Raw genomic sequence first — 21321 nt, 5'->3', positions numbered from 1 at the left:
AGTTTCCTGAAGAAGGGCCTGTGCCCGAAACGTCGAATCTCCTGTTCCCTGGATGCTGCCTGACCTGCTGTGCTGTTCCAGCAATAAAGTTTCAACTTTGATCTCCAGCATCTGCAGACCTCACTTTCTTGCAGTCTTCTGCAGTCTTCTTCTTGACCTCTCCGCCTCCATCCTACTCCGACCTATCACCCTCACCTTGACCTCTTTCCACTTATCACATTTCCAACGCCCCTCCTCCAAGTCCCTCCTCCCTACCTTTTATCTTCTCCTGCTGAACACTCTCTGCTCATTCCTGAAGAAGGGCCTGTGCCCGAAACGTCGAATCTCCTGTTCCCTGGATGCTGCCTAACCTGCTGTGCTGTTCCAGCAATAAAGTTTCAACTTTGATCTCCAGCATCTGCAGACCTCACTTTCTCCTCCAAGAGTCCAGTACCTTGTTTAAATATGTGTTGCAGCTGGTGGAGAGTAACTGATGCCTGTGGATCCAAAATTAAGCCTAGAAGTCACCTTCACTTAAAAACTTACTTATTGCTCATACCACACTGGTAGAAATTAGTGTAGAACTTCATGGTAATTCCAGTAGTATCCCATCAGAATGCTCATGATAAATCAGTAGAATGCTGCCAAGATCTCAAAGCCACTGTCCAAAACCACCGGAGGCAATGGACTAGTGGCATTATTGCTAGACTATTAATCCAGAGACCCTGGCAATGTCCTGGGGACCTGGGCTAAAATCCTGCCATGGCAGATGTTGGAGTTTGAATTCAATAAAATCTGGAATTAAGAGTCTAAAGAGGATCACAAATCCATTGTTGATTGTTAAGGGGGAAAAAACATCTGAATCAATCTACCTGGTTTGGCCAATATATGACATCAGACTCACAGCAATGTGGTTGACTCTTAACTACCCTCTAGACAATTGGGATTGGGCAGTAAATGCTGGCCTTGCCAGTCATGTCCATATCCTGTGAATGATTTTTTTAAAAATTAAACTCAGAGTATGGTATTTTATTCATATGCACTGTGTACTTGCCTGCATATTGTATTCAATATGGCATTTCAAAAAAAAAAAAACAGTTTTTCTGGAAATTTTGAGGCATATAATAAAGAGTTACCTAGATGTTGCTATTAGAAACATTGCACCTCTGGACTGGAATGCCCGCTAGTGGTAGCAGTCAGCAAAGATCTGATGTTGTCTCCTCACAGGGTAAGTTTGGATTCCTGATGTGCTGGGAATGATGTTATAACAATAGCTGCAAAACACATCAAAGTGCTTGGAATATCGCGACTGATGTAAAATCCAGATTTACTCTTTTCTTTCCAAACACCAGTCAGCCTGTCATTGACATTAATGTTTCTGAGCCAAGCTGACATATGCAATAGCAGTGTTCTGAGCACTCAGCCTGCAACTTGGCAAAACCTTACCCTTTCAGAAGATTACAATGGGGTCAGTCTTGGCTCAGTTGTTGCTCTTTTCTCAGAGTCGAAAGTTTTTAAGGTCTGGTCCAACTCTAGAGACTAAACAAAGCTAAGTAACCATCTCCTGGCAGTAGTGATGCAATGCTCTGCTGTCAGAGGTGCCTCTTTTGCACATGACATTAAACCGAGGAGCCATCTGCCCTCCCAGGTAAACGCTAAAGATCTAATGGTGCTACATAACAGAACTGCAGTGGGGGTTTTTTTCATTATTTATCACTGAAACACTTTATAAAATACTTTGCTGTTCATGGAACCTTATTGTCTGTAAAGTGTCCACCACATTTTCTATATTACAATTGTGGACACATCAGAAATTATTTCTTTGATTGGCGAGCATTTTGGGATGTGCTGAATTGCTGGAAGTTGCTATATAAATGAAAGTTCTCTCTACTTTTCTGCAGGACGAAGCTGCAAACTCTGATCCACAAATGTGTCATTATGGATGATCATTCCACAGCCAAGCACAGTTGGGCAGGAAGGGAGTGCAGTGGGACCTCTGGCTGACTCTTCCTGTTTTCCAAGCACATTCTTTCTGGACAGCAGGTAAGATCCACAAGCTCACAGACGCACATCCAGAATTTGGCAGCGTCACTGTGGGCACTTTAAAAAGTCTGCAGTAGCCTCACAGCAGGTCATAGAGCCAGAAGTGAAAACAAGATGTTGCAACTTCAATAAACAGGGAAAATCTATAACTTGAAACTATTGCAAAGATTTATCAAAGACAATATAAATGAAGGTCTACAGTCATTGCCAATGTCTCGAACACATGAAGAACTATCCTGGGTTGCTCTCTGTAGTTGAGAGCTGTGCAGTAGAGTTGGCATAGTGTTCTCTTCAGTATCTGTCAAAATCAAAATGAGGAAAAATGTGCTTGATATCTGAATCCAACGGATAAAATTTTCATCTGGGCTTTAGAAAGCCCAACCTTGCACAATTCCACAGTTTGTAAAATGCACTCCCAGACCATGTCTCACATTAAGAGCAATTTTCCTGTTTTCACTGAGGGATTAGGTTTGTTGTGCCTTTTGTGAGTGATGGTGGTGTGTGTGATCAGTGTGGAAGTGGAGGGGTGCTCATGAGAAAGCTGACCTTGATTCACCAAAACAGCTCGTTGCCATTTTAGGACCCCCCCCCTTTACCTCAATCCCTCACTCACACTCCATTCTACATCATATTCCTCATGCCAATCAATACAATCCCTATGTGACCCCTCTGTCCCTCACCCCTCACGTATCCTCCATCACCATCTCTCAATAACTTCCATGCAGAGTTCTCAAGACCCAGGCAAAAATACTGCCAGCCCAATTGAACGAGCATAAAATCAGCATGGGATAGGTTTTATTTTTTTCTTCCTCTTACATTATTGTACTTCCTATTACTGCAATGGATGTGAACAATTGTACAATCCAGATTGACATGAAAGCATGCTCACTTTTGAATCATTGCATAAAAATCACATTTACATTACAATACAGGAGTTAACAGTGACACATGATGGTGTGAAAACACTCAGTTTTCAAAACATTCCTGGCTCCTCAGCAAGGCTTCCACTTTCTTCCTGAACTCTCAAAACTGCCATGTTTCTATTGGGCTTCCAATGGTCCACACCATCAGCCGAAAATGTTGTGCATGAGAAAGTCCAATTCTTCATTTAAAATAGGGCACCCAACCTCAACAAGGGGGAAGGTGTGCAGGACACTAAACGTTCCCAACCCGTAAAAACACAAGAAAATGGCAGGTGTCAGAAATATCTAATAAAATCCGATTTCCTCACAACAAAATCAACGTACAGCTACACAGTGAAATGCTCTGTGTCAAGACAACAACTCAGCTCAGTATGTTCCAACGACTACATTCAACGAAACTCAGTACGGGGTTTCTGCCAGGGAACTCTCATCAAACAAGCTGGTAACTACTTTTAATGGAAGCTCAGCTAACCAAACTATGAACAGAGGGAGCTGGGAAGGATCAGAGATCAAAATGTTGACTTCCCAACCAGCTTCAAAGAACCTGTGGAGATTCCATTTGGAAGATCAAATGGGGAAGACCGATGTGGGGTAAATAACACTTTGAAGCTGTGATCATTAGGTTCAGCAAAATGCCTAGTGAGAATATTGTATTTAGCCAGTTAACTGGGCACCTGTGGCATGTTTTGTTATATCTTATGGAAAGAAATCTGTTATAAAATTGTTGTATTTCATCATAATCACTGCCATGCTTATACAAATGAGCTTGCGGATTTATATATGGCTTCATCTCACTAAATTGCCCTGAGTGCACATTTAAGAGTTTACAGTAGCACAGTAGAAAAACATGAGAAGACAGTGTTCACTATGCACACTGACGGTTTCCATTGTTCTAGCCCTCTCAGACCATGTTATCATTATACGAATAGATACTTGAGTAGTAAGGGTGCACTCTGATCATTTAGTCCACGTGCCTACTTAGGATAGATTTTTTGTGTTTTAGTTATACATTTTTGAGAGATGTGGGTGTCACTGATTGGCCAACATCTATTGCCCGTCCCTAGTTGCCCTTAAGAAGACAGTGGTGAGCTGCCTTCTTGAACTGCTGCAGTCTAGGTGCTGTAGGTTGACCCACAATGCCCTTAAGCAGGGAATTCCAGTACATTGACCCAGTGATAGTGAAGGATCGGCAATATATTTCCAAATCAGGATGATGATTAGCTTGGAGGGAAAATTGAACGTGATTATGTTCCATGTATCTGTTACCCTAGTCCTTCTAGATGGAAGTAGTCATGGGTTTTTAAAGGTGTTATCTGAGGATCTTTGGTGAATTGCTGCAGTGCATCTTTTCTGGTATACATTGCTGTTACTCTGCGTCGGTGGTAGAGGGAGTGGATGCAATGCCAGTCAAGTGGGCTGCTTTGTCCTGATGCTGTGTAGCATAACTCAAAATTCATAACAGTGCACTTATTGTGAATGATGAGCAAAAGCAGGAACTCCATAATACCCTCATTGCAGTTATACCAGCTTTGGAAACGAGATGAACACACACACAAAACACTATTAAATTTAAGCACAATGACACCTTGTACTTTGGTGAGCAAAAACACCTCCAAGTTGATATTTTCTGTCTCTGGACGCATATAGAAAATATTTTACAAGATGTGCTAGCCAGTGTACTGTAGTATAAACGGGAAATCCAGCCCTCAGCACATTCATACTCATCTTGTATTAAAACAATAATCATGCTTCTTTGTTCTGTCATGAGATATTGGGGTCAATGGCAAGGCCAGCAATTGTCATCCAACCGTAACTGCCTTCGGGCTGAGTAAGAGTAAAGAACACTGCTGTGGACCTGGAGTCATATATAAACTAGATCAGATAAGGAAGGCAGATTTCCTTAAAGGACCAGTCAGGTTTCTAAGCAACCATTTGACTAGCTTTGAACAGATTAAACTCAAGATTTTATGAACTGAATTTTAAATTCCACTAGGGCCGTGATGGTATTTGAACTAATGTCCCAGGTCATTGGGATGGGCCTCTGGATTACACATCCATTGACACTAGCACCACGGTACCACCTGTCCCTATAACCATTAATGGTATCTCAGAGTAGATGTGGACAAAAGTCAGCAATATCTTACCTTCCGGCTGGAAAGGAGGTGATTCTGAGGAAGCCATTCCACAGTATACTGCCATCTGTCACATCAGCAAGAAGATCCCAGGTCCTTCCTGTTAGTAAAAGCCATTGCATTATTATTTGATATTATTCTCAAGTATAACCTGTGAAGAACCCCGACTGTATGAAGCAAGCTACACACTGTACAAATCAGCAATACAATAATGAGGATAGTGAAATCTGCCATAGATGACCAGAATAGGCAAGCTTCACATAATACAGGATAACCTTGATTCCTCTGTAAAGGTGTTGACTCAGCATTAGAGTAGTTCCATAGCTGGCCCGGAGTACCTAGGCAGAAGTGACTATTTAGACTGAGTTGATAAGTAATTCTACCACAAAGCGAGTCACATCAAAGCATTGCCCATTATTGAAAAATATACATTTTTACATCACAATACACAGCCTATTGTACTTAAATCCGTCAAGTTGGGCACAACAACAGACTGGTAATTGTTGTCAACTTCGAGATCAGTTTGTCAGCAGTGGTATCTCACTTATTTCCTTCCCCGACCCCTACTCAACAATACAGGGATCAAGTGAAATACTTTCAAAACTGCCTAAGCCATGATCAGCAAACTCAACAAGATGACAAAACTGAGTTTGTCTGGGACCTGTCTGGTAATGTCCAGTGGGCCACTCAATAAACATTGCTTCTGTGGAAAATGATTGTTCCCAAATTATTTTTTCATTAAATCACTGCAACATGAGAGTCTACACAGTTGCCATTTATTGGATCTTATTAAAAAGGACTTTTTTTAAACAAAAACTCCACCTTAGGGGATGGACATTGCCAGATGGACCAGCATTTATTGCATTCCCATCATCCCCTTGAGAAGGCAGTGGTAACCTGCCTCCTTAGAATCATGGAATCCCTGAAGTATGAAAGCAGGCTATTCGACCCATCAAGTACAGTGACCCTCCAAAGAGCATCCCACCCACACCCACCCCACTGTTTTACCCCTATAGCCCTACATTTCCCATGGCTAATCACCTAGCCTGCACCTCCTTGGATACTATGGTCAATATAGTATGGCCAATCTACCAAACCCACACATCTTTGGACTGTGGAAGGAAACCAGAGAACCCAGAGGAAACACACACCGACAAAGGAAGAATATGCAAACTCCCTACATACAGTCACCCGAGGCCCGAATCGAACCAGAGTCCCAGGTACTGTGAGGTAGCAGTGCTAACCACTACGCCATCGTGCTGCCCCTTGAACCACTGAAGACCTTGCTCTGTCGGTAGACCCACAATGCCATTAGTGAGGGCGTACTAAGATTTTGACTCAGCGACACTGAAGGAACAGCGATATACTTCCAAGTTAGGGTGTGAGTGGCTTGGAGAAAAACAAATCAAAGGAGTACAATGCATATTTCCCTCAATTTTCTTCTCTCCTTTCCTGAAGTTACGATTCGTGGGTTACAAAGAAGGCAAAAGCTTTCCAATATCAGCAAAGTGAATGGTTTCTTCAGAGTATTGGCTTTGGTCATTCAATTCCAACAGGAAATGTGCTTCAATCGACCAATAATTGGATATTTCACTTCCCCACCTCTTCCATTTCAAATTGATAACCTATCCTTGCACTGGAAGTCCGTAGAAGATTGGCACCAAAAACCTCTTCAACTATGAAGTGTTCAATGTCTTTTTTTTTTATTTTAAATCTTATTTCATGGGCTGTGTGGAATGCTGACAAGAATTTTTCTAACCATCCATTATTACTCTTGAATACAGTAACTAGCTAAGCCATGCCAGAGATTAGTTAAGAGTCAATCACATTGCTGAAATCACAGACTAGAGAAGGATGTCAGATTTCCTTCTCTTGAAACATGAGTGAACCAGATGGATTTTAATAAAAATCAGGAGTAGTTTTATGGTCACCATTACTGAGATTAGTTTTCAATTCCAGAATTACTAATTAATTTTATTTCTAAATTAACTAAATTCCACCAACTGCCATGGTCAGATCTGAACTCCTAACTCCAGAGCATTATCTAGGATGAACAGCCAATGTCTTTTTCCCAGTGCAGAGGAATCCAGAACTAGAGGTCACAGGTTTCAGGTAAGAGGGGAAAGATTTGAAAGGAATCTGACGTGCAACCTTTTCATATAGAGCGTGGTGTGTACATGGAACGAAAGGCCAGAGGAAGTGGGGGAGCCAAGTACAATTCCAAAAGATATTTGGAGAGATATGTAGATAGGAAATGTTTAAAAGGATAGGGGCCAAACACAGGAAAATGGGACTAGCTCAGTTTAGGAAACTTGTTCGACATGGATAAGTTGGACCAAAAGACCTGTTATCCATGCTGTATGACTCTGACTCTATCTTGCTGGGATTGCTAATCTAGTGATAATACCCCATAGTGAAATTCAGGCTTTCTAGTTAAATGGATGTATTAAGGACAGAGAGTTTTCTCAAAAGTGTCTTTGGAAAAAAAAACACACATAAATTAACAACCAGTCTGTCTGAAATAGTCTTCTCCATGTGAGGACCTCAACTGACTCCACAGGTAGGTATTTTGAATTCAGAAACATGCCCGACAGGAATGAAACTGGGACTCGAGAATGATTAGATTAGATTATTTACAGTGTGGAAACAGGCCCTTCGGCTCAACCAGTCCACACTGACCCTCCAAAGAGTAACCCACCCTGACACATTTCCCTCTGACTAATGCACCTAGCACTATGGGCAATTTAGCATGGCCAATTCACCTGACCTGCACATCTTTGGACTGTGGGAGGAAACCGCAGCACCCGGAGGAAACCCACACAGACACTGGGATAATGTGCAAACTACACACAGACAGTGGAATCGAACCTGGGACCCTGGCGCTGTGAGGCAGCAGTGCTAACCACTGAGCCACCGTGCCACACTGATCTTACACTCTCGTCCCAAACACACCCAGAGAGTACAGTGGACCCTGGGAGGTCTGAACCATTTCTGGATTTAGGCAATCTTTGCCAGTGAATTACAAGTGTCACGCAAGTGTTCCACTGCTGCTGTCCAGTTATGGGAGGGCAGGCACCTGTCTGGTTCCTGTAGCTTGGCCATGGTATAGAGCCAGAAGCAGATTGGCCAAGCCTCATGGTTCTAATGTATTTTCGAGCACTTCTTCTAGTGGCACAACGCTTCTCCCAAACAAATCTTTGGATCGCCTGGAGCACCCTTTGGCGCAAGACCGACAGAGCAAGGTCTTCAGTGGTTCAAGGAGCAGCACAGTGGCTTCGTGGTTAGCACTGCTGCCTCACAGTCCCTGGGACTCTGGTTTGATTATAGCCTTGGGTAACTGTCCGTGTGGAGCTTGCACATTCTCCCCGTGTCTGTGTGTTTCCTCTGGGTTCTCTGGTTTCCTCCCACAGTCCGAAGATGTGTGGCCATACTAAATTGACCATAGTGTCCAAGGAGGTGCAGGCTAGTTGGATTAGCCATAGGGAAATGTAGGGTTACAGTGATAGGATAGTTACAGGGATATCAGTATTTTCATGAGCACCAGAGATCCCAGCAGTCTCCCTCCAGAATCAGGAGTTGTGGTTTACTCATTTACAGAGTTGGCTCAAGATTGGTACATCTTGCCTGCAACATTAAATAGCTTGCCAAGGGGCCTGTTCAGTTCTCAGCAAGTGCCCGTCTGCACCTTGCTTAATGCATGGGCAGTCAACAGCTGACAAGCAAGCTGTGATTTTCTACTCTGTGCTTTTACTTGTACTAATCTGATTGTTGGAATCAGAAGGGGAAGAATTTTACTCAAGAGTAAGGAACTGGGCAATAAACAGAACACTCCTAACCTGCACAGTCCACAGGACAGGTTTTTTAAAAACAAATAAAAATTAACATTGTTCATGGGATAGGAACTACTGAAGAATTTATGATGTTTGACTTTTCTTCAACAGGAACTGTACATCTAATTTACCTTTTTGGGCTTAGATGGCCAGGAAAAGAGCCATGGGACTGCAGTACTGGAATCAACACCTGTAGACATCAACCCCAGGACATCCCACTACTTAACTGGTCCCTTTGTATCGAAAGGGCATGCCAACTCACTGCACTGTATAAGCTGCTGCTCATGATGATGGTTTCTAACAACATCCTTTTTTAAGTGCAAGAAACCACCTACCTGGTCTACTGTGGTTGAGGAAAACCACTTCCTGGTCTGAATAGAAGAGTACCTCATAGTTAGCAAGATATAGCTAAATGCATGTCAACAAGCTAACAGGTTACAAAGATATGACATACATTGTTAATGAATTGCTTGAGAAGGAGCAGGTGTTAGATCTCACACTCTGAATCTCAGAATTGTTTCATTGAAGGAGGTGGCTATCTGGCCTATTTTACCTACACTGGCTCTTCAAATGAGCCTCATTAACTACCAATTTCCTGCTTTCTCCCCATACTGCTGCACATTATTACAAACTAAATAACCATTCAAAACTCACTTGAATGCCTCAATTGAACCTGCCTCCACCACATTTCCAGGCAATGCTCTCCATACCCAAACTATTCACTGTGGGAAAAAAGACATTACCTCCCCTCACCAATACTCTTTCATTAATTCACTCCTTTAAGATTCTAAACTGTTCTGTCCAGTCCATATAAGATCATCACAGTGGTCGGGTGCTTACGGCACTGCACAGTATTAACCCTTTCAGCTCCCTGAACAAAGGCTGCACCTTTAAAAACAGAACCCGGGGCTCTAGCGCTGTGAGGCAGCAGTGCTAACCACTGTGCCACCGTGCTACCCTCACAGATTCTTACTTGGGATTTAAAATCCATCTGAGAAGGCAAATGAGTCTCAGCTTTATGCTTCATCAAAGCACTAACATCTCTGGCAAGGTGCTGCTTCCTCAGCCTACACTTCCACACTCGACCCCTGGACTTGTACTCAGAACCTTCTGACTTGGAGGTGGCTGTGGTCCCTGCTTACCCATGGCTGACATGGCTTGCGAAGACCTCAGATTTGACTTACAGGCTGTACTGAATTGGTTGATCTCAGTCAGGGGGCCAGCGAGTATTAAAGTACTCTCCTCGGCTGGAGAAAAGTTGCATAAACCCCACAACATTCCCCGTTCCTGCTGAAAAGACCTGCATGCAGAATTCAATGGAACTCAAATGGAAATCCCTTTATGGTCTCACAGGAAAATCAACACCAGCGGAAATGCGCCCCATCAATGACAGCCCCTGGGCTGAGGAGTAAATACTTACAGATAATAAATGAACTTACAGGTAGTAAATGGCAATTTTTCATTTTTAAAAAATTAATTGAGCACTGAGCTTAGACACTGAAATTATTTTCCTCAAATTACGTTACAAGATGTAAGAATTAATGGCATTATTTTAACACTGCAGTATTGAACTGATCAAGCTATGAAAAACTATAAAGAAGGGATTAACAATCTGGCTATGAGTTCAGAGCAGTCTTTATTGAGTAGAAACTGTATGGATGCAATACTCACAAATTAAATCTATACTTGTGAATTGCAGCGGTACTGCTGAACTACATAGAATAGCACCTATCAAATGTTAAATACAGTTTACCCATTGAAATCAGAGCAGGCTTCATGAAACTGGACAGGTTATCACACTGGACAGGTATAAGTCATTATTTGACTAAGCCAAAGGAAGACAATTTGGGAATATGCTAACCAACTAACAGCTGATCATGTAGCCAACTAATCCGCAGTCAGAAGAGGGTTGTGAACAAGCTCTTTCAAAAACTCTAGACATTTATAATCAACCTGCGCAGGTATGTTATGATACACCTCTGGATCAGGTGACTCAAACCTGGGCTTTCTAACCCCAAACGTAGGGTCACTATCAATGTGGGACAATTGCCTTTGATATTGTGTGCGTAAACCCCTGAAAAGGTCCCACACAGAAGCGCTCAAAAAAAAATGCATTGTGACAGGAAGAATCTGATTGACCTTAGCAGGAAAATCTCAGTCAAAGATCAGTCCTGAATGACCTGCAGTCATCTCAGACTGACCATCTGAAAAGGAACGATATGACCATAAGACACTAACGAACAGGAGTAGGCTGTTCTGTCCCTCAAGCCTGCTCCACTATTCAATACGATCATGGCTGATCTGACATTCCTCATGACCACCTTCCTGCATTTTCCTGTAAACCGTGACTCCTCCGCAGACCAAGAATCTATGTATCTCAGCTTTAAAAGTACACAAGCACTCTGCCTCACAGGTCTCTGTGGCAAGGAGTTCCAAACACTCACAACCCTCATCCTTATCTCAATCTTAAATTGGCACCCCATCATTCTGAGACTACGCCCTCTGATTATTGACTGTCCTATAAGGGGAAATGTCTTCTCAGCATTGACCCTTTCAAGCTTCTTAAGAATCCTATGATTCAATGAGATCACCTCTCATTCCTAGGGGTGGCACGGTGGCTCAGTGGTTAGCACTGCTGCCTTACAGTACCAGGGACCTGGGTTTGATTCCAGCCTCAGGTGACTATCTGTGCGGAGATTGCACATTCTCCCTGTGTCTGTGTGGGTTTCGTCTGGGTGCTCTGGTTTCCTCCCACAGTCCAAAATGTGCAGGTGAGGTGAATTGGCCATGCTATATTTCCCATAGTGTTAGGTGCATTCAGCAGAGGGAAATGGGTGAATGTGGACTTGTTTGGCCAAATGGCCTGTTTCCACACCGTAGGGAATCTAATCTAAACTTCGATGAGAGAGTCCCAACCATTTTAGCCTTTGGTCATAAGACAATGCCTCCATACCGGTGATTATCTTAGTGAACTTTCTCTGAACTGTCTCCAATGCAATGACACCTTTCTTTAAATAAGGGGACGGAAACTGCTCACAGGACTCCCAAAGTGGCCTCACCAGCACCTTGTACAGTTGCAGTCAGACTTCCCTACCCTTATACTGCATTGTCCTTGAAACATTCCATTAATCTTCCTGACTACCTGCTGCACATGTGTGCTAGTGTTCTGGGCTTCATGCATAAGTACCCCAAATACCTTTGTGTTGTAGATTTCTGTAGTTTTCCTCCATACTATTATTTTGTTTGCCCTTGCAAAATGAATCACTATGCATTTCCCCACATTATAATCCATTTGCCAACTTCTTGCCTACTTACATAACCTGTGAATATCTCTCTGTAAACTGTTTGTATTCTTTTCTCAACTTGACTTTCCACCTATTTTGTGTCATCTGCTAATTTGGTGACAATACTTTTACTTCTTTCCTCCAAATCATTAATATACTTTGTAAACAGTTGTGGTCCCAGCACCAATTCCTATGGAAGCCCACTGGTTATAGGTTGTCAACCTGAAAAAGAACCTTTTATGCCCCCTCACTAATACTCCATCGATACCAATATACCAACTCCAACACCATGAGCTTTTATCTTGTGATTTAACCTTTTGTGAGGTATCCTGTCGAATGTCTGCTGGTTCCCCTCTATCCAGTCTGAATAAGCCTTCCTAAAAAAACTGTTATAAATTACTCAGACACAATTTCTCTTTCCTGAAGCCATGCTGACTCTGCTTAATTAGGTTATGATTTTCCAAATGTGCTGCTGGTACTTCCTTAATAATTGATTCCAACATTTTTCGCAACAACAGATATAGACTAATGGCGTATAGTTATCTGCTTTTTGTCTCCCTCTCCTTTTGAAGAGAGGTGTCACATTGGCAGTTTTCCAAGCCTCTAGTACTGCTGCAGAATCCAAGGATCTTTGGAAAATGGCAACCAATAAATCCACTATTTCTGTAGCTACTTCTATCAAGATCCTAGCATGCAAGCCATCAGGGCCAGGGGATTTATCTGCCTTGAGCCGCAGCAGTTCTACTTCTTTAGTGATGGTGATGGTACTTAATTCCTCCCTCATTTTCTTTAGTAATAATAGCATGTTGGAAGTATCTTGCACCACAAAGATTGATGCAAAAATCTGATGCAAAAAGCTGTTTCCTTGTTTCCCATAACCGTCTCCCCAAATTCATTTTCTAAGGGCTCTAATTCACTTTGACGTCTCTCTTCCTTTTTATCTTTTTAAAAAAGGTTTCACTGTCAGTTTTAATGTTGCTCTCTAGTTTGCCATCATAGTTTATTTTCTTTCTATTATCATTTCAGTCCTCCTTTGGTGACTTCTGAATTTATCCCAGTCTTTGGGGCTATCACTGACTTTTGCCTCCACATATGCTTTTACTCTCAACCTTATGTTCTCCCTAACTTCCTTGTTTAGCCATGGTTGATTTATCCCTCTGAATCTTACCTCTTTTTTGGTATATATTTTTGCTTGGAGTCATGAATTGGGTCATCAAATGTTTGTCACTGCTTTCTTACGGTCTTTCCTGCTCATCTATCTGCCCAGTTCGCTTTAGCTAACAGCATCCACATTTTATTGTTCTTCATTTTGTTTTAAATTAAACACAGTTGTTTCCAATCCAGGTTTCTCGCACTCAAACTGAATATTAAATTCTATCATGTTATGATCGCGACTTCTACTTTGAGGTCATTTATTAAATCTGCCTCATTACCTATCACCAAATCCAGGATAGCCAGTTCCTTGGTTGCCTCCATTATATCGTGCCCTTGGAAACATTCCCTAATGCATTCTATGAATTTGTTGGACCTAAGATGGTACTGGAAGTGGCCACTTATAAACTTTTCATTGTACTCATTTGAGTATGTGACAATAAAGCTAATTCAATTCAACTTTTCCAACTCAATTCACTCACTCAACATGAAGATTAAAATCATTATTGCCGTATTCTTTTTATATGCCCCTATTATTTGTTGACTTATATGCTTTCCTACAGTGTGACTACTCTTTAGGGGTCTATATACTACTCCTATCAATATCTCCTTCCCCTGCTGTTATTTATCTCCACCCAAAAGGATTCTACATCATTTGAGCCTAGATCATCACTGACAAATATCTCATTGCTTCTCTTATTAAGAGTGCTATCTCACCTGGTTTTCCTTCCTCCCTGTTTTTTCAAAAGGTCAAATATCCCTGAATGTTTAGTTCCCCATTCTGATTTCCCTGTAACCATGTCTCTGTAATGGTGACAAGATCACATCCACTGACCTCAATTTGCGCCATCACTTCCTGTACCTTATTCCGATTAAGATACAAAGCCTTTACGCTTGACTTTTTAGCATCTTTAATTATCCTAACATTTCGTTGTGCTGTGGCCCAATTTGCCTTATGATCTTAATTACACTGTATTATTTTTGCATTTTACTGTTCTTTCTTTTATTACTGTCCTTGTTTCTCTTTCCCTTGTCACCCTGCTTAGGTTCCCACTTCCCTGCCATTCTAGTTTAAACCTGCCTTTGCAAATACTTGCCCAAGGATACCAGTCCCACTTCTGCCCAAGTGAAACCCATCCAGTTTGTACTGGCCCCACCTCAATCAAGGTGTTAGCTATAGTGTGAATCATAACTCTTGGTGGCTGAATTTATGAATGAGGTAAAATTAGTTCCACCAACGGCGAGATTGATCAAATGCAACAGTCCACTGCCACTCTACACCTTCAAGTGCTAGGTCAGTATATTGTCCTGACTTTACCATTCCTTACATATGTCCCTCGTTATTACATTCTAAAATAAATTTAGCACATGCAATACAGCACAAAGACACTCATGGTTTCCTTTCATTCCCAACCCTCACAGCTGCATCAATTCACCCTGTGACTTTGGTTCAAAGTTATGCCTGTGAGATACATCCATAATTGGGATTCTACAGTGATAGTAACAAGGTCAGTCAGCTGGACATCGTAGAATGAGTTCCCCTTTAATCTGGTCCAATCAGGGAGCCCTGGCAGACATATGCAGTTTGGTCGCTGACTCTGAGTGAGGAAGTACTAAAGGCAAGTACTATTCGTGTCTAAATAAAGGGAGATTTGGCAATGGGATACCGGCCTCTGTGGAGTTATTTCAGATGCAGTGCTATTTCTTTCCTTCCCTTGCTATCCAAGGTAAGACAATACTTTTAGGAAGCAGCATAGGATGGCATGGTGGCTCAGTGGTTAGCACTGCTGTCTCACAGTACAAGGGACCTGGGTTTGATTCCACCTTCTGGCAACTGTCTTTGTGGAGTTTGCACATTCTCCCTGTGTCTGCGCGGGTCTCCTCTGGGTATTCAGGTTTCCTCCCACAGTGCAAAGATATGCAGCTTAAGTGGATAGGCCATGTTAAATTGCCCATTGTGTCAGGGGATATGCAGGCTAGGGTGGACTAGCCACAGGCAATACAAAGTTATAGGGTAGGGGTTGTGTCTGGGAGGGATGTTCTTTGGAGGATTGGTGTAGACTGGATGGGCCAAATAGCCTGGTTCCACACTGTAGGCATTCTTGTATGATCACTATCCCATACCTATCAATTAGAACTATTAGAACCATACCTATTAGAACTGTGCAAGATGGAACTTCAACTTGAAACTTGTTGTTTCCTTTGTCTTTTTCTACATGGTGCCTGGACTCCATTTTACAAACCGTCATATCCAAAATCTGGGGTTTATAACCTATTGAATTGCAGCACATTATTCAGTGATGATGGTAGTACTGTATTCCCAAAGATGGACATGCAAGGAACAGTTTAGACTTGTGGCTGTCAACCAATATATTAAGGAGAAAAAGGTAGTACATTATGTAATAACTCAGGAAGCCCAACTAGAAAGGAATATTGTTTATTACTGCACACCAAAATAGAGCCACTACTCGGGGCATGCATAGGCTCGTCCCAGCCTGGGACAAACTGTTCTGCAGACCCATCCCTCAGTCTGTTTTATTTTCTCTTTTATATTCAGAAAGGTCATCCCTTGCAACTGAACTTTTTTTTTAAACCCATCACAAAATGAAATGGTACTTTTTCTTCATCTATTAACCCCCACCAGTAAAACACCCGTGTTGCCAACTGAATAATTTACATTCAAAGATCATTAAGGGCAATGCAAAGGTGAGGGAGAGGAAGAGAGAGGGGGGAGGGGGCTAAATCAAAATGGAGTTGGAAGGGGAGATAAAGCTCTGTAGTCACTTCGGTGCACACCTCTCTCTAATGGCATAGGGATTATTGGTGGACCTGCATGCTCTCTCTCCAGAGATACCCGGGCACTCAGCCTAAGTTTTAAAAGGGTCCCAAGGGGTAACTTTCTCATGCAGAGGGTGGTGTGTGTATGGAATAAGCTGCCAGAGGAAGTGGTGGAGGCTGGTACATTTACAATATTTAAAAGGCACCTGGATGGCTATATGAATAGGAAGGGTTGAGAGGAAATTTGGCCAAGTGCTGGCAAATGGGACTAGATTACTTTAAGATATCTGGTCAGCATGGACGAGTTGGATTGAAGGGTCTGGTTCCGTGCTGTACATCTCTATGACTCTATCTGGGTCTGCTTTCTTTAATACTCAGAGGTGCTCTTATACATCACCAAACAGTTTTCCCACCACCAAGTCACCTTGACATTTTATTTTTCCCCAACTACTGACCACCAGCAATAAACCACCCATGCAGCCGATTAGATCTTCGCATTCAAAGCCCGTAACAGGCAATGCACACCATCAAAGGTGAGGCAGAGCTAGGGAGAGCGGGAAGGGGGTGGGTCTGCTTTGTGAAGAGCTCAGGTGATGAGTTCCAGTTGTCAGGCTGTAAGTTCAAGTGGAACCTTCATGAGATTATTTCAGGGCATTGTCGACATCCTCCTGACTGAGAGCTCAGCAAATTATCTGCAGCAGCTTCAAATAAAATCACTCCATGGTTTTCACTCCCACTCCAAACAGCCCCTTTGCTCACCATAGGCTCAGATTCTGCTGATTAATTTGTCCTACCAAAGTGAATAATTCCACACATCCACACTAAATTTCATCTGCCATCTCCTTGCCTTTTCATTTAATCAGTCTATCTCCTTTGTGCAGCCTATTATCACCCTCCTCAAAGCTTACTTTCCCACCTAGTTTGGTATTGTCAACAATTTCGAAGAAACTAGTTTAAGTACTTGATTCAGATTATAAACAGCTGAGGCCCATACACTGACATTGTAGACCTTCTCGAGTCACATGCTGCTATTCTGAAGTGGCCCATTCATTCTTACCCTATTTTCTGCCCATCAACTAATCCTCAATGTCAATGGCATGCTCATATAACAATCTCCATCCATCAACAACAGTCTTGTATAACAAGCTCCAGTATAAGATCTCGTCAAGTGTCTTTCAAAAACCCAAATGTACATGTCTCCAGGCTCCTCCTTGTAAGTTCTCACCCAAGATACAAACCATTCAAACATGGAACTATAGTGGCATTCTTCAACAGTCTCTGTTGCAAATCTTGAAACTCCATCCACACAGCATATGGGAATGCAACAAAAATGCAGATCTAGAGTGGAAGGAGGTAACTGAGCCTTTCACATCTGCTCCACCATTCAGTAAGACCATGGCTGATGTCTGGTTTTCAAATTCCACATTCCCGTCCATCCCAATAACCTTTGAGTCTATCGTTTAACAGGAATGTGTCTACATCTGATTAGAGTAGATTCCCTACAGTGTGGAAACAGGCCCTTCAACACAACAAGTTCACACCGACCCTCCGAAGAGTAACCCACCCAGACCCATTTCCCTCTGACTAATGCAACTCACACTGTGGGCAATTTAGCATGGCCAATTCACATCTTTGGACTGTGGGAGGAAACCAGAGCACCCAGAGGAAACCCACGCAGACACAGGGAGAATGTGCAAACTCCACACAGACAGTCGCCCGAGGCTGGAATCGAACTTGGGACCCTGGTGCTGTGAGGCAGCAGTGCTAACCACTGAACCACCAGGCCGCCCCCAAAATATAAACGTCTTTTACTGTTTGGCATGATGGGACGAGAGGCATCTAATGAGTGTCTGTGCTCGGGCCTTAAATATATTCAATGACCCCATCTTCACCACCTCCTGAGGCAGAGAGTTCTAAAGTTGCACAACCTTCTGAGAGAAAAGAATTCTCCTCTTCTTTGACCTAAAAGGGCAACCTCTAATTTTGAAACATTGCCCCTTAGCTCTGGATTCTCCCAGAAGAAGAAACATCTTTTCCATGTCCAGCCAGTCAACAATGTTAGATTCTGACATATTTAGTTGTCTCTCCTTACTCTTCTAAATTCCAGGGATAAAAGGCCCACCCTGTCCAATCTTTCCTCATCAGACAACCAACTTATTCCAGGTATCAATCTAGTAAATGGCAGTTTTTCATTTTAAAACATTAATTGAGCACTGAGCTTAGACACTGAAATTATTTTCCTCAAATTATTTTACAGGATATAAGAATCAATGGCATTATTTTAACACTGCAGTACTGAACTGATCAAGACATGAAAAACTGTAAAGAAGGGATTAACAATCTGGCTATGAGTTCAGAGCAGTCTTTATTGAGTAGAAACTGTATGGGTGCAACACTCACAAATTAAATCTATACTTGTGAACTGCAGCGGTATTGCTGAATTGAATAGAATAGCATCTATCAAATGTTAAATACAGTTTACTCATTGAAGTCAGAGCAGGCTTCATGAAACTGGACAGGTAATCACACTGGACAAGTATAAGTCATTATTTGACTAAGCCAAAGGAAGACAACTAACAGCTGATCATGTAGCCAACTAATCCGCATTCAGAAGAGGATTGTGAACAAGCTCTTTCAAAAACTCTAGATATTTATAATCAACCTGCGCAGGTATGTCATGATAACACCTCTGGATCAGGTGACATCCTGTCCATGTCCAGCCAAACAATGTTAGATTCTGACATATTTATTTGTCTCTCCTTACTCTTCTAAATTCCAGGAATAAAAGGCCCACCCTGTCCAAGCTTTCCTCATGAGACAACCAACTTATTCCAGGTATCAATCTAGTAAACCTCCTTGACCTATCTCCAACCATTCACATCCTTCCTTAAATAGTCCAAAACACACAAATTGTGGTCTCATCAATATCTTGATTAACTGAAATGTAACATTCTCACTTTTATGTTCAATTTATTCATCATAAAGAATAGCATTTATCAGCTTTCTTTTCATATTTTATTGTATTTTTACACTAACATTTTGTGATTCACGCATATTTAGATCGCTCTGCACCTCAGAATTCCAGTCATTCTCCATTTAGACATTAGTCCCCATTTTTACTCTTCCTGCCAAACTGAACAACTTAACACTTGTCACATTATAATCTAGATTTTGCACATTCTCAACTTATCCATATCCATCTCCAACCTCCAAATCTAAATGACTGATGTAAAGTTTAAAAAACTGAGGCCTCTCGTCCCATAATGCCAAACAGTGAAAGACGTTTATATACTCTGCCTTCAGCCAACCATCCAATTCTCTATCCATGCTCATATGTTATCCCCTGTTCATTACATCTGACTTTGTACAAGAATCTTTCACGTTGCACACTATCAAATGACTTCTGAAATTCCAAGTATAGTATGCATCCATAGCACATGTTACTCCATCAAAACAGAAATCCAATATATTGGTTAAACATAATTTCCCTTTCACAAAACTATGCTGACCCTTCCCAAATAACCTGAGTTTTCTAAGTGCTCACCAAAACCTCCTTAGATGATCAACTCTATATATGATCTGAATCAATCTGTTCAGAGATGCTATTACACACCTCTGCAGTTAATGGGATTTGAATCTGGGACTTCTGGCTCAAAGGTAGTGACACAACCACTGCACCAGAGGAGCCCTTAAATGATCAATTCAAATATCCTTCCGATGACAGAGATCAAAATAACTGGCCGACAGTTTTCCATTTCTGCCTCTTTCCCTGCTTGGATAGAGTAGGGAGTTTTTGTTATCTTCCCTTCTGATAGATCTTTTCCAGAATTTGTCAAATTGAGAAAATTAATAACAATTAGGTACCTTTCATCAGCTATCTTTTATAAAATCCTCAAATGAGGTCTATTAGGACCAGGGGATTTATCAGTCCATAGTTTCATCAGTTTCACAGAATCCCTAGAACATGGAATCAGGCCATTTGGCCCATTGAATCCACACCAACCCTACAAAGGGCATCCCACCCAGTCTCACACTCCACCCCCCTCTATTTCCCATGGATAATCCACCTAGCCTGCACATCCCTAGATTTAATGGGCAATTTAGCATGGCCAATCCACCTAACCTGCACATTTTTGGACTGTGGGAGGAAAGCTGAGCACCTGGAGGAAACCCACACAAACACCGGGAGAATGTGCAATCTCCACACAGACAGTAGCCTAAAGTTGGAATTGAACCCAGGTCCCTGGCACTGTGAGGCACCATGCCCACTCCAGTTTGCTCATGCCACTTCCCTGGTGATGGTAACTTCACCAGATTCCTCTCTTCCTTCCATATGCTGATTTATGACAATTACCAAGATGTTTTTATATGCTATACAACAAAAGTAGAAGCAAATCGCTTGTTCATTTCATCCAGCGAGCTCACATCATCGAATATTAATTTTACCAAGTCTAGTATAACCTATTATAATAAAGCAAGCAACTACTGTTGCTGGAGATCAAAAACAAAAAGAGAAATTGCTTTGCGAAACTCAGCTAGTCTGGCAGCATCTGTGGGAGTAAGCAGAGTTAAACTTCAAGTCTGGTGACTCTTCATCAGAACCGATAGCAACTCAGAAAAAGTGGCATTTATGGTGAAGTTGGGTTTGGGGGGGTCGAGGGAGATGTGAGTTGACAGAGGGGGATTGAGCACAGAGAGAGAGAGGGGTAGACTGACGAGGGGATTATTGATAGTAGGCCAGGACAGAAAAGAAGCTGGATAAGTGATGAGAGCTGAGAGGAGAGAATGGGTTATCTGTGCTGAAAGCAGCCATGTCATGACAGGACCAGGGTGTAGGGGTAGGTAAAAGACATGGAAGAATGGAATCAGGCTCTAACATTACTGAGCTTGGTGTTCAATCCTAGAGGCTGTACATCCTTAAATGGAAAATGCAATGTTGTTCTTTGAGCTTGCACTGAGGCTTGCTGGCACACTGCAAAGGCCTAATACAGAATTGTTGGCATGGAAGCACAGTGGTATTTGAAGTGTCAGGCAACAGAAAGCTCAAGGTCATTTTTAAGGACTAACCATAAGTGTTCTGCAAAGCAGTTGCCCGGTTTACACTTCATCTCCCCAATGTAGAGGAGACCATATTGTGAACAGCGAATACATTCAACTAGATTGAGTGAAGTTGAGATAAATCACTGCTTCACCTGGAAGG

General features: G+C 42.1%; 1 long non-coding RNA gene across 1 annotated transcript; it reads right to left on the bottom strand.

Moving 5' to 3' along the window:
* Positions 1 to 2258: 2258 nt before the first annotated feature.
* On the bottom strand, positions 2259 to 9291 carry LOC122540132. The gene is made up of 3 exons (XR_006309244.1): positions 9243 to 9291; positions 5090 to 5177; positions 2259 to 2320 (listed from the first exon to the last, which is right to left on the bottom strand). It is a non-coding gene; the product is annotated as an uncharacterized LOC122540132 (long non-coding RNA).
* Between the last annotated feature and the right edge of the window lie 12030 nt (positions 9292 to 21321).

Source organism: Chiloscyllium plagiosum, chromosome 34 (assembly GCF_004010195.1).
Source record: "Chiloscyllium plagiosum isolate BGI_BamShark_2017 chromosome 34, ASM401019v2, whole genome shotgun sequence".
Lineage (NCBI taxonomy): Eukaryota > Metazoa > Chordata > Chondrichthyes > Orectolobiformes > Hemiscylliidae > Chiloscyllium > Chiloscyllium plagiosum.
This window is presented reverse-complemented; position numbering and strand designations above follow the sequence as displayed.